Below are 15,562 nucleotides of genomic sequence, written 5' to 3' on the forward strand. Positions count from 1 at the left end.
GGTTCTACCTTAATCTAGGAAACACTCGGTGCAAAGAAGCCACTAACTTACACATTGCTTCTACATAAAATGTTTAAATACATAAATGAATTATTTACTAAGCTGTGCACATTTGCGAGATGTCCACTTTACCTAACGGGAGAATAAATCACTTTCATATCAAATGATCAACTAGTGTCATTAAAAATGGCATATAATTAGCTCAAACTGAGGGGGAGGAGGCATCTTATGATCAATCTATGCTCTCTTAAAATGATTTCTACCATGGAGGTGGCATTTGGTTGGCCCTTTGAGTGACTTTTATGTTGACAGAATGACTTCATCGTTCTTCCTTCCGGGGCTGTGTTTTTGTAGGTGTTGCATAGTCTTAACAATGTGTCTTCAGACAGTGGCGTAATGAACCTTGAGGGGGGCTCCCCTGCAGGGTACGTGAAGGGGCCCCCTCCGGACTCAAACTAGAGCTCCGCAGCAGAAGTGCAGTGCTGACGGGGCCCCCTGGAGGGTGAGGGCCCCCCACACCGCGGGGCCTGCAGGGGCCTGTGTTACGCCCCTGTCTTCAGGGGAGTTTGGATAGCTTGGGTTGCCATCCTATGGCAGCTGAATGCAGGCTTGAGAGTAGAAAGATACATCACGCAAACCAGGCATTTAAAAGAGGGAATGCCCGGAACACCACAGGCATAGTCACACCTTTTGGATCACTGCAGCATAACCACACCTGCCCGAACAACGCATCTGACTTAACCACGCATATGCGAGGTTAAGGCAGATGTGCTCTAGTGTTCAGGATGGGTGGGGATTCGGGGAGAAGCATTGGAACAGGAAGCTCCAGAAGCGACAGGTAAGTGAGCCTGAGTGTTGCTTTCCACAGGGGGGGAATGGGGGGGGGGTCGGGTACTTATGGGAGGGGGCAGGTTTTTAGGGCTTTTGACCGTTTTTTTTAGCTCAGGGCGGGTGGAGGGGATTGGGGTGGTTTTAAGGGCTGGGTTTGTGGGGAGATTTTTAGGAATGAAGCAGTTTTAGGCCTCAGGGCAGGGGTATCAGGGTAGTTTTGTTTTTTAATGGGGGCAAGGTTTTAGGCCTCAGGGCCGTGGCAGTGGTTGCGGTCATGTTAGGGACAGCACAGAGGAGCGAGGGCAAAGCAGTGTATGTTAAGGGGCAGAGTTTTAGGCCTCAGGGCAGGAGGAGGGAAAGGGTATTTTTCAGGGCAGATTTTGGGCCTCTGGGCACTGGGGGTGGCAGGTATAGGGGTTTGGTAATATAGGGCTTAGGACGGGGGGTCGGAGTAGCGGCAAAGTTAACCATGCATGCCCCCTTACCATTCATGCCTTTACAGCAAAATTTCGTAGTATAGGAAATCATGGGTAAGATGCATTTGTGGTTCGGGCTGTGTGGTAGAAGCACATGTGGTTTAGCCATGCGTGCCTCTATCATACAACCATTTAAAAGATATATGCAGTAGACCTGCCCATGATAAACCTAGGGATAGAGTTTCCCATTATGCAGGAGGGAGTGTTCTCTGGCGGAATGCCAACTCTCAATATAAGCTCCTGCAGCTCTCTTTGTGCGGTTTACTTCAAAAGGGTCTCCTGAAACTGTCTTGGTGGCTCAGTGATTGTACAAGCCTGCTACAGCTAAAGAACTATGGGATATATTCACAAGAACGTGTGATAATTACCGCAAGAGTAGCGTCACGCAACTTTCAACATCGCAACCCATCATCGGTAAACAACTCTGTGAAAACGTGGAATTCACAACACGGCGGTAGCATGTGATTGTTTGCCTAAACCATGGCCAATGCCCGTGACAACCACCATGATGGAGATTAAAAGACAAACCTCAAGCGAAAAATCCTGCGATGGGCAAAAGCGCGATAACAAAACAGTGATAACCAGCGCGAGGGCAATACTAATGTGCAATTCGGGTAAACACACAAGAACAGCATACGGAAAATGCCACAGAACAACATTCATCAACAGCGGAGTACCATGGATGCATGCTGGCCAACTGCAGAGGACAACATTTACACCACAACATCGAAGCACCGTGGAAGAACAGAACCGACAGGCCCACGCGTGAAAGAGAACAGTGGCCGACAAATCAGAGCCGCAGGAGCGACACATCCACCATGCAGCATACGCACATAAGCAGGAGTGCACCCCGACATTGACAACATCCCGGTACAAACAGCACCCCCACCACATTTGAACACAGGACACAACTGGTTCAGCAAATGTGCACAACCTGGCAAATCACATCAGAAATCGCAGGGATATGTAACATGGCAATGTACAAGTACAACCTGTAACCTGCAAATATGTTTTAATCACACATGCAGTGTATTTGGATTGAACATTTTCTACTGTCGCATGATTGCCATGGACGGTCACAATGTGGCATGCTCATGAGAAGTAAGTGTCAATGATGGTATTCCTACCGCCGCTGCTGCAGTAGGATGTGGGTCACCTGCCCCATCACCACCATCATTGGTCGGTACCTCTGGAACTGGGATCCATGGGGCCCTGGTGCGAACACAGATGTTGTGCAACACACAACATGCAACGATCAGCTTGCACACAATGTCTGGGCTGTACAGGAGCTTCTCACCTATGCCATCCAGGCACCTGAAATGTGACTTCCACATGCCAAATGTGCGTTCAATGATGCTCCTGGTGCGTATGTGGGCCGCATTGTACTGCCTCTGGGAGTGTGTGGCTGGGTCTTGGAGGGCTGTCATCATCCAAGGGCAGAGTGCATATCCTTGATCAGCTGTGACAGTGCAGGGAGAAAAGAGTCAATACTTGGTTCAGCAGGATGTGATGGCAGGTCCATCAATCCAGTGACGCCTGTGCTGGCTGTGTGTGGGGTGAGTGCAAGCCAGCCCGCAGGGAGTAGCTGATGCTGGCAACTACACCAACAGTCATCAGGCACTCAGGAATGCAATGTCAGAACTATAAGGGGGGATGACAAAGTCACACTAGGCTAGTGACCCCGGATGCACAGCGGGCAACACGGACCCACCGCCACGGGATGCTGACTTGTGGGAGATTGGGGTAGGGTCATGAGGGCAGAGCAGTGCCTCAAATGTGTCATGGCTGCATTCCGCATCTCCACACGTTCAGCTGGTGTGTGGCTGTGGTGCCATGAAATGTCTGTATTGGGTGCGTGGGTTGCCCAGGATGACCATGGAGTGCTGTGGTCATGTCTGGTAGGTGGTCATGTAGTCTGACATGTTAAATGTGTTTTGGTCACGTATGCATCCCCACAGTTGTGCATTGTGCTTTGGAGGCTTTGGGATGTGTGGTGTGTTGATTTGATACTTAACAATGCGCAGTCCTGTTCCATATGTGCCATCCTGGAAGCGCTGGTTGATGACGGACTGTCGCAAGATGAAGGAATCATACCTGGGTAGTTGGCGACGGCATTGGTGAAGAGTCCATGGTGGTCCACTATTGCCTGCACATTGATGGAATGTGTGTGCTTTCTGTTGCAGTAGTGGGGTGCAGTATCTGCAGGGGGCTCAAGTGGGACATGTATGCAGTCGATTGCCCCCAACACGGCTGGGAATCCAGCTATGGTGTAGAAGCCTTGCTTTGTCTCCAGCTGTGCCTGCACAGTGTTGGGGAAGTGAAGGTACTGGGGTATGAAGCTGAGGATGGAATCCAGGACAGGTGTGATGAACTTTGAGAAGGCTGGATGTGAGACCCCTCCGACTCTGGCAGTTGTTGGTTGGAAGGTACCAGAGGCCAACAGGTGCAGCACAGCCAGCATCTTTGTCTGCAGAGGGATGTTGGTTCTCTGCTGTGTTGGCAGTGTCAACCTGTGGGCGATGTGGGTAATGATGCGGATGATGGTTGTGCTTTTGAGTCTGTAGTGGGCAATGACTTCCTCTAGCGTTAGGTCTGTGAGAGTAGTGCGGTTTTAGTAGGTCCGCTGTCTTACTCTGCGCTGCCTCTGTGGTGGACCGGGGGGTGGTACGGGTCCTGGGGGTGGTGGCGGTGGGTGTTGTGGCCCTGTTGGGGCTCCGAGCTGCATGATTAGTAGCTCCATGGTGTCATTTGTTATTCGGTTATGGCTGTGTGCAGGGCTCCGTTGCCTACTGCAGGTAGTAGTCCGTCTTTACACATGCTTGAGGCAGGTGTTAAATACCTGCGGCTACAGCGGCTTATTGCCTGTTTTTGGTTCACTTCCTGGACCTGTCAGGACGTGTCTGGTGGCTTAGTGGACTAATGCATTCATTGCAGGGGCCTGTGTTCGACCTCATGTCACAAGTTCAAATTCCGGCAGGTACACTCAGCCTTTCATCCATCTGAGGTCGATAAAATGAGTACCATTGAGATGGGTAACAATGAACATCTGTTATTCAGCGCCAAGAGACCTCTGGGTGAATGTGCGCTTTACAAATACACATGTTATGTTATGTTGTGAAAGTGGTGTTGTTGTTTTTTTGTGTGTTTTTGCATGGGAACGCCTACTCTGCAACTCATTAGGGTTAGTTGGTGGTGTCCGCCACGGTGTTAGGTTTTGTGGCTGTTATCGCGAGGAATTCTGACGATGTCTGCTGTTTGCACCAGCTTGTGAATGGGGTGTTAGTTCTATCTCCACTTCTGATGCGTTAAGGTGGAGATAAATCGGAGGTAAGTCCTTGTGAATATGCCCCTATAAGTACCTATCTTTTCATTTGTACAAAGCATCCAATGAATTATCCAACTTAGTTGTGTATGGTTTTTTTCAATCAACTTAAAATGATTTAACTGCTTAAATCATAAAATCCATTTCTTAAACTATGTATCTGTAGCCCCTTCATTAGTTGCTATGGGAAAATGTTAGTTTTCACATATGTGGTTAACATGTTATGTTATGTTATGTTATGTTATGTTATGTTATGTTATGTTATGTTATGTTATGTTATGATATGTTATGGTATGTTAACAAGTGCTTGTAGAACGTATGGCTGCCCCAGCAGCGGGGCGTCCCAGCGCTTGTGAACGGGTGACCTTGGAGGGCGGTTGCTAGCCAGGTGGAAGACAGTTGCTAAAAACCCACAGAAGAGGAGCACAGCATGCACATAATGCTTCAGCTCACTGTTGACCTCTCTCCTGGGCATTTAGAATAACATTCCTTAAAATGTGACATCCAAACGTGGACCAAGGAAACTTGCTAACCTTAAATCAATAAATCGTATTTTGTCACTTTTCAGGACATTGTCCTCTTAGCTGTATGTTGCGTTCATCAATAGAAATCTATCAATTGGTAATATGTACTCTATGCTCTTTCATTGCTATTTAGACTTGGGCTATCACACCCCCACTGACCTAGTTCTAAACACTGTGACTGCCTTGTCTTTTCTCTGCCGCCACAATCACAAGCATGATTACCCTCAAGCGGAGGGATCGCTGGTCATAGTTCGAGAGAATCGAGAATGGTGTGGAAGATATCAGTAGAGACTGGTTCGTCTGCTGTCTTGATAATGCCAACCTAGTAGAATATTCTAGTACAACAAAGGGTGGACAGCCACTTCTATGTGGCTGGCTGCTCTCTCTGGTACCTGTTTGAACTCTGTGGTTAGATTTATCAACGAGTTGTGTCGCCCTTGCACTGTGCAAGGGGGCGAAGAGCGACACAACTACTAAGTCAGATTTATCAAGATGATTAACCAGTGTTATTATAAATCATATATCATTAGCCAAAACTACAGATTTTACACATCAAATACATTTCATACAGTTGCACAGTTCGTAAGTGATCTATTTTAAACTTACATGCGACCTCAATACACATATATGCAAGAGACTGCACACCTTGAGGTTTGAAATGGGGAAAATGTACTGTTTTATTGTACATCAATTCTGACTGGTTGATTGAAACCTAAAAAAGAAAATTATGTTAAAACAATTCCAATAAATCACATATTGAAACAAATTGGTAATGTGGATTGATGTTCATCTTCAAGTAAACTGACATAAATGCAATTTGTTATTCGCACTATGAAAACAGTCTGCAAGTGAAGCTTGCACATTGCACACTGCTCCAAACGTTACTTTTTCTGACAGTTTCATGTATTTGATATTGTCTATCACGACCTGCAAGTGACTACGGTAGCTCTTTATTTGCATGCACTCAATCATGTTGTACATCCTTAAGATACGGCAGTGGTCGTGCAACGAGAGCCTTTTTTTTCATTCAGTAGAGGCCCTGGGAACATTTTAGTTGCGACAGAGGAATAATTGAAATAATAACATCCTTTGCCAGCTGCATTTGGAGTGTTTAGAATGAGTCATTTCCAAGTTGAAAGAGAACAGCTGGATCACATGTACGATGCATGCTTTTCATTTCAGCCTTAGAAACGGTGCAACGAAGCAGTGACTGCACAGAAGTAAGGGATTTATATCATCTCTGATAGATAATATTATGGACAAATTAAAAAGCACTAAATATATATATACACGATCAAACGAAGCAAAGCAGCTGAACTGTATACCCTCATTAAACTCTGCAAAGAATTGCAAAATGCGTGCTATGTATATTTCGGTTATTCGTTCCGTAGAATCATAAATTATGTTGCCAAGTGGCATTTTTGCATTTCCCCTCCGCCCTCCCTTTTCTTTTACAAGCACTTGGTTTCCCCCAATCATGCATTTTCTGTTGGTAAACAGGTTGTGTTTCCTCTGCTTTTCATCATCTTCCCCCGCCCACTCTACCTCTCTGATTTCCAAATACCTTTCATTTTTGTGTTATCTATCTGAGGCTCTGCTCGTCCTATCAACTTCTTCTCAGAGTAAATGCATGGAACGGGGGCAGCTATAAAAATTCTGCCTTTTCTCATAGTTTGGGATGGGATGTTGTGTGCAGAGCTCCGAACCCCTGGTTGAACAGGGAGTATTCCAGAGAACCTGCCAAACATTGTGGCTCAAAGGAATAACTCCAACCGAACATTACTTTGGCCAACATTCTACCCCCTCCCCTCGTTCTCTCACTTGTATATTAGTCACTGATCACAACTGCACGATAGATCACTGCACTCAATTTTACAATCACCTTATTCTGATGCGCCGCTGTGTAAAAAATACCGAATTTGTAAAGTGTACATTGAAACGGGACACTCATGAATGCAACTTAAATTCATAAAATAATTTATTTATACTCCAACCCTTGTTTTTGTTTTCATCTTGGATTTGCATTAGGTCTATACAGAGCAATTAGCATTATAACCTGAAATCATTCTGTGAATTTAATTCTATAAGCTTGAATTACTCACTTTTACCCGACAGAACTATTGTTTATATAAAAAAGCTTTGCCCAGGTTCTGAGGGATACTGGGTTACCCCATAGTAACTTACTGAGCTCCGAACTGATGGCAGTGTATTTCCCTGGTGCACAACGAGGGTGGTGGTAGGGAGGGCAGGGGGCGTGGCTTGCACTACTTCCCCCATTGCTTCTAACAGAAGAAGAACAATCATTCTGACCAATGAATGATTGCTATAACGTCACTGCTCACCTTTCATAAATCCCTATTACTGCAACATACTTATTTAAAAAGAAAAAAAATCTGCCTGCAGAAAGAAAGTAAATTCTGGAACTGAGTACAGAAATAATACACCCAAAAGACTATACCTCACTGACTAAAGATAATATTAGTCCTACTAAAACTCTAAGGAGCGCTGATGTTTAGGAAGTGGGATGCCATTTTAGATTTTTTTTTTATTTGGTCTGGTTGAGCGACAAAAAGTGGGAGATTAAAGGCATAAGGGAGCAAGAAAATTACTTGTGATGCGATGAGCGGCACATTTGGTAATATTGATGTCCTGTAAGACTTGACCGAATAGCACAACACAACACCTCAGCAAAGTAAAACATGTGCAAAACGAACACATACAAAACACAAAGAAGAACGTAAAGAAACGAGATAAAACAACCACAACAGAATGAAACATAAAATACCAATACAATTACACGATTGCCACAGTACAACATAATAACAACACAACACACAACTTGACATAATAATGCCGTACAGGAGAACAGTGCAAAAAATGGGGCCACCACCACAACACAAAAAGTGCACCACTGCCACAAAACAATTAAAACATACCAAGACACAACAACTTACCTAACTTGATAAAACAGCTGAACATAACAATGCAGTACATAAACAACAAAATAAACAACATAAAACACAACGTAATAACACAACAAATTACAACAGAACATAATAGAACGTAACACAGCAAAACAACCACAAAGAAAAGTATACCACATCTATAACTTCTATACAAAGACAATACAAACACCATTGACAAAGCATTTTGGTTTTTCAAATGCCTTTTTGTTTTGTCATGGCTTTTTTAAAACTTTATTAGTGGGGTAGCTGAAGGGCCCTTATCAATATTGCCTAAGAGAAACAAATGTGTGAGTCTCAATCAGCACACATTGCTACAGTAGATTATGTAGAGACTCAGTGTGAGGACGATCTCCTTGTGAAAGAGAAGAATTCAGACACTCATGGTAAAATGATCCAATTGCTGAAGTGGGTTGACCAGATGCCTCATGCTGAGGCACTTGAGAGCAGAAGAAATATGTTAATGGCACAACAACAACAGACCAAGCGATCAAGAGGGATGTCTTAAAGCCCTTAGACATAAATACAGATGCATGTATTATAATTTTAGTAAAAACAAAAGATCTTGCCTAATGCCAGACCTAATAACAAATCACATCACTGAAAAAACATAGAACAGAAGAAGAAAATGCAGCAAAAACACAATAAACAATCAAAATACAAAATGATGTATCATAACAACCTGGAAATATTTGTTGTTTACTCAGTAGTCTGCATTATGTTCTTACTTGAGCCTGCCACAGAAAAGGCCAGAAGTAACCTTGAAGGGTGAAGGTTTAGCCATCTGCCTGAAAGTAAATGATGGGCACATGCTATAATGTAAGTGAGGCATTCAAGACACTTTGTATCATAGGCCCACATTGGGTTGAAATGGGACAATTTATCCCACATAGCATACTGGACCCAAATGCACTCTCAAACCTCCAGTCAATCATAGACCCCATGATACGATAAGAGGGCTGCACTAGATCAGGATATATACAAAGACAAGGTCTGAGATGCCATGTGCACAGCAAGGAATCGCAGTGAGTTGCACAATTGGCGTAATGAATAGAGTAGTGGTGGAGATCGCGAGTGCCATGGATCAGAGTGTAGATACAGTGGTACCGTTAATTTCAGGGACACATAAAGACAAAAGGGTCAAGCCTTGCAAGACATCAATATTGCAGGTCCAGAAGGTAAAAAATTGAAGAGAGCAACATGCTTTTAAAAAAGCCACACATCGTGCAAAATATTTATACTCCTCTCAAAATACCAGTGCCAAGATCTCTAGGAGAGAGCTACACCTTTCTTATCCGGACTGGAAAACACTTCAAGGGTATTATTATTGATGTCGATGTATGCAATGATTCGTGTATGTACAAAAACGAAATGAAATCATTGCGTAAAAATACCTCAATATAACCTCTGCATCAACCCTGAGTCAGAAATACGAGGTCAAGCAGGCCCTGTACTTTCAGTCCCAAGCTACTTATTGACAGACCACAGGTGGGGTGGCACGTAACCAGCAGGATAAACATTTGAACAAGCAAAACCCGGATTAGTCCCACAGAAAGGCAGCAACACCACAATGGTGTTTAGAGGCTGGACCTGATAAAATGCACATGGCCAGAGGGGCACACATTCCCAAAACACCATGGAGTTAGATACCACATGAAGTTAGAAACACTCAACCACAAGGAGATGATGGACGGAGCACTGAAGCTTTGCAGACACTCACCCCCAGTCACAGATCTGGGTTGAATTCATCTTTGTTGTTCAGCTCACTTCGCCACCCCAGTTCAGACCCAGCTACATGCAAATCAGTCTTGACCCTGTGCCTCATGGGTACAGCCCATCCTGGACTGCCTAGCCAGGTCTTCCCATGACCAGAAACAAGCATCCTGGGACTGGTTTCTGGGTAACACCCCTCATCAGCCAGGCTAGCTTGAATCCAGTGGCAACTTAAGCAAGGCTCCCACGTCTGGGCATACCTGCCAACTTAGGGTGAACAAAGCAAAAACAAGGAGATGATGGACGGAGAGCTGAAACTTTGCAGACACTCACCCCTAGTCACAGATCTGGGTTGAATCCATCATCCTTCTTTAGCACACTTTGTGACCCTAGTTTAGACCCAGCTATATGCAAATCATTCTTGACCCTGTGCCTCATGGATCCAGCCCGAACTGCCAAGCCAGGTCTTCCCTGGACCGGAAATAAGCATCCTGGGACCTGGAAATGCACATGGCCAGGGGGGCTTGCATTCCCAAAACACCATAAAGTTAGATACCACATGAAGCCAGGAACACTCAGCCAATTAGGACACAGCACACACTAAATACACAGTGATAAGGTGCTCCCCAAGCCGGATGTTAGATTTGGGGGTCTCTAGTTGGCACAGGTAGGCACTTGTGACAAATAGGGACCCCTGCCTCTAGTCAGGGTAAGGGGCTACCCTCCTAAAATAACCCCTGCTCACCTCCTTGGTAGCTTGGTACGAGCAGACAGGCTTATCTCAGAGGCAGTGTGTAAAGCATTTGTGACCACATGCAGTAATCCAGTGAAAACACTACAGATGGACACCACACAGTTGTATATTAAAAATAAGTATTCTTTATATAGACTTAACACCAGACCACAAACGACAAAAATCCAAAATACTATAATTAAGATGGTAGGTTTAGCTTAGTTCAGTTCAGTTCTTAAGATGCAACACTTTAAGTCAATGTACCTTACGATGAGTGACGCTTCCACAACAAAAGTGTTGCAGCGATGGAAATGCAGCAAAGTTCCGGTGCAAAGAAATAAAGACATGGAGATCTTCCAGATGCGGCACGCTTCTCCGATGATGCGAGAAGTCTCGGTTCGATGCATCAACTGCAGCGGTGACACCGTTGTTTAGCGATGCGACGGCAACAGCCTCGGTTGCTGCACTCTTCTCCGACGTTTGCGAGACGCTTTCGCACAATGCGCAACTACAGCAGCGACATCCCAGATGTGACAGCAGCAGCTCCGATGGCGGCACGCTTCTCCGTGGATGCGAGGTGCTTTTCTTGATGCGGTGCAGTGCGAAAACTACAGCAGCGACATCGGCAGCGACGGCGACACGCTTCTTCCTCGTTGCGAGACACTTCTCTCGATGCGGTGCAGTGCGACAACTACAGCGGCGACATCCAAGATGCGACGGCATCAGCAGTGACGGCGACATACTTCCTCTTCGTTGCGAGACGCTTCTCTCGATGCGGTGCAATGCGTCAGCTACAGCGGCGACACCCTCCTTTGGAGTTGCGATGGCAGCGGCTGCGACGACGACACGCTTCTTCCTCTTGAGTCGCGCTTCCAGCTCCTTGGAACACACAGTCCCTCAGAAGGCCCAAAAACAGCAGCAGGCACTTCCAAAGAACTCTGGGGAGCTGGGGTTTGAAGTCTGTTGTCCCTGAGACTTCAGCAGGAGGCAAGCTCTGTTCCAAGCCATTGGAGATCCTTCACAAGTTGAAAATAAAGCACACAAAGTTCTTTCTCTTTTCTTTGGTAGTCAGGCAACCACTGCAGGCCAATCCCCCAAGCAGCACTTCAGCTTAGGGATAGTCTCTCCTCAGTTTCTTCAGGTTCCTCTCCTCAACAAAGGTTTCTTCTTGTAGTCCAAAAGTGATCTAATTTCTTGGGATCAGGGTCCCAATATTTATACCCCAAAATCCTTTGTCCTCGGAGGGCAGATGGGCCTTTAACTAGTCCAAGCCAGTTCTGGAGCACTCTGTTTACACGACTCCTTCTTTCCTTTCACAGTGCAGGGCAGAAACATCGGACTCCCCACAGGAGGTGGAGCCAGCATTGTGGAGGGAAAGCACATCCCTGGAGCACTCTGTTGACATGATTCCTTCTCTCCTTTCACAGTGCAGGGCAGAGACATCAGACACACCATAGGGGGTGGAACCAGCACTGTGGTGGGCAGGCGCAGTCCTATTCAGGTTCCAGGTGCAACTCCTCCCTCCCATCTAGATGCAGATCTCTCTATTAACCACTGGGCTGACTCATCCTGTCTCTTGGAATCCCCCAGCCCTGTCACTCAAACTCCAGACAAGGAATACACAACCTGGCCGAGGCCGGTTTGGCTAGTTAAGAAAGAGAATACCTACTTTCTAAAAGTGGTATTTTCAAACACAGAATGTTAAAACCAACTTTACTAAAAGATGTATTTTATCATTCTGAGTTCAGGCATACTAAACTCAAATTTCTACCATGTTCACTGAGTCAGTTAGGATTATAAAATGTAATAATCTAATTGCCCATTCTGGCCTATGGAGAACAGGTAGCCTTGCAATAGTGAAAAACGAAAATGGCTGTAATTCACTATTAGGACATGCCACGCACACCAGGGCATGTCCTACCTTATACTTATAATACACCTTGCCCTTGGGCTTACCATATGGGTGTCTGATATGAAGAAAAGGGAAGGTTTAGGGACTGGCAAGATGGTGCACTTGGCCAGTCATCATGGCAGTCCCAGACTGCACACAGGCTCTGCAATGGCAGACCTGATACAGTACTTTTACAAGCTGCTTCTGTGGGTGGCACAACCAGTGCTGCAAGCCCACTAACAGCATTTGGTTTACAAGCCCCGGGCACACTCTGTGCACTGTACTAGGGTCTGACAAGTAAACCAAACAAACCAATCAATCATGGACTCACTAATTCATACATCAATTTATAATAGGGAGAGCATATGCACTTTAGCACTGATCAGCAGCGGTAAAGTGCTCAGAGTCATAAAATAGCCAACAACAGGTCATAAAAAATAGAGGAGGAAGGCAAAAAGTTCAGGGATGACCCTGCAAAAAGGGCCAAGTCCAACACCCGAACATATGGACACGTTACCCACTGGCCCTCTTTGTGTCCATGCAAGATTGAGACCCACCTTCAGTTGTCATCAGGTGGGGAAAATGTATGGCTTCATGACAAGACCCACATTCCACTCCTAAAACAGGATCTATGAATTGTTTTATGATGCTTCACGAAATGTATAAAAAGACATTCAAATTAATTGTACTTTGCGTCAGTCCTCAGACTCTTCTGTGTGCTGCTCTCCTGGACGTAGTGTTTGATTAAACCAAATGTTCCTGTTTTGCCAAATGCCTCTTGTCTCTGTTTTTTCAAGGAAAACTCATATTCTTCATATGCTTCTGTTACAGTCCTGAAATGCGCCTACCTTCCAGCGACCCTGGGACAGAGGCAGATTCCATGAGCCACGTCGAAGCACATTGATCAGACCTCCCCGGGGACTTGCCTGACCCCAAAATGGCGGCGATTAAGACACAAATTCAGCGCAAAAAATGCTGATCACACGTGGGGTTTCAAACAGGCTCACCCTCACCCGGACATCTAGCTACTACTAATAGTGATGCCAGCGCTGCCAATGATGCGCCAATGATGCATGTGTGCCACCAGAGCTACTAAAGTTACCTTTCATTCGAGCGACATCACTAACTGAATGCCTTCCCCCCTCCCTCTCCCTAGCCCTGTGGGGGCCAAACACCTTCCCTACTAAGCAGTGATTGAGCCCGTTAATTGCTGAGCGCCACAGGAGGGCGGGAAGGCTCACACTCTCTTCAGCGCAGCAGGTCCTCTGCTGATACATCATTTAGGCCTTTTACAACTGCGCAGCAAGTAGTGCCAGCTGCATCGTTTAGGCCTTTTTACAGCTGCGCAACAAGTAGTGCCAGCTGCAACGTTTAGGCCTTCTGCAGCTGCGCAGCAAGGAGTGCCAGCTGCATCGTTTAGGCCTTTTTACAGCTGCGCAACAAGTAGTGCCAGCTGCACCGTTAAGGCCTTCTACAGCTGCGCAACAAGTAGTGCCAGCTGCACCGTTTAGGCCTTCTACAGCTGCGCGGCAAGTAGTGCCAGCTGCATTGTTTAAGCCTTCTACAGCTGTGCAGCAAGTAGTGCCAGCTGCACTGTTTAGGCCTTTTACAGCTGCGCAGCAAGCAGTGCCAGCTGCACCGTTTTGGCCTTTTACAGTTGTGCTGCAGGTAGTACCAGCTGCACCGCTTATGACACCTTTCTCCTTGGGGACATTTCTGATTGACTAAGGACTCTCGCGGCATGGGCAGCAACCTTGACATTTTGGTCTCTGATTAGGGTCCAAGAGTGGTCTTCTGAAATTATGGGCATACAATGCGGTTGGTGCCGAATGTGCTTATGCTACAGGCTGATGCTAAGTACAGTGATCACCAATAGTCACTGGGTGTTCGTTTGTGATCTGTTTTACTTCAACTAATTGTGCATTGTGACGGTTTTGTCATTGATCCAGTTGGTCCTATCATGTTTAATCATTTCACTTGTAAATATTATCTTGTGCCAGTTGGTTTCCTATACAGCTAGATGAAGGGCCCAACAAATACCCACCTCTATTCCCGGACATCACATTAGTTCAGTTTGCCACTCCCGACGCCTGGAATATGTGCCCCCTCTTAGTCCTTATACTTCTCACCACCACTGCTCTCCTAGTAATACCCGCTTCATACCCCCCCGCACTCTTTCTCACGTTCCCAACATGGCCACCTCTCGAGTTAAGGATGGAATTAACTGCTACAAAATCTTCTATCCTCCTGGACAATCTAAAGCTTCAGTAAATCGATTGAAGCATAAGACTATTGAACGTTTCCCTGATTCCCTTTTTGTTGACCAATTTTACAATTGTCGTTCTGGGAGGCGCAAAAATGATTTCATTTTCTTCACTCACGACACCCCTTCTTGGTCCTCCAGCTTATCTAATTCCCTTAACGTCACCTCCTCCTCCTCTATCCCTTATGGGAAACAACTAAAGATTTCCCCCTCTGCGTATTTCAACGGCTCCCTCACCATCTCAATCTATAACAACGGTACTGTCTTGATCCAAGGCAAAGACACCGGTCTCTCTCTCTCTTTGATCACCTCTTCCCCTCCCTACTCCCCTCCTCTGCGACCAGGTTTTCCCCTGACTCTCCATCTAGCTCCACCCTTTACTCCCTTTCTACTCCCTGACCCCCCTACACTCCAACAGGCTGCACCCTCGGGAGACTCAGGTCAGCCCTCTCCCCTCCCCCTCCCTTGTGCTCTCCTCTCCCTTTCCTCCCACTTCACAGTATGCCCCCCTTCGTCACGTCAGCCTTACCACTAGGTAATACGCTCCTCGTCCAATCTGCACCGTCCCGGTACCCCAATCTCATCTCGTCCCCCCTATTCCTATCTGCTACTCCCTTTTTTAGTCCACCGATCCGCCAACCTCCTCCCCCAGCTAACTTTCCATATGCTCCCCTCATTCCTCCCTCTCCCCCTCTTCTCTACCCCCTCCTCTCCTCTCTTCTTTCCCCAACTTCTTCACAATCCCAGTGCATCTCTCTCCTTCCCCCCACTCCACCTGCAATGCTGTGCTGCCCTCTTTTCCCCCCTGGTAACCCTTTCCATCTCCCCCCATGAGGCCCAGCAGAA

This window comes from Lissotriton helveticus, chromosome 9, assembly GCF_964261635.1.
Source record: "Lissotriton helveticus chromosome 9, aLisHel1.1, whole genome shotgun sequence".
Lineage (NCBI taxonomy): Eukaryota > Metazoa > Chordata > Amphibia > Caudata > Salamandridae > Lissotriton > Lissotriton helveticus.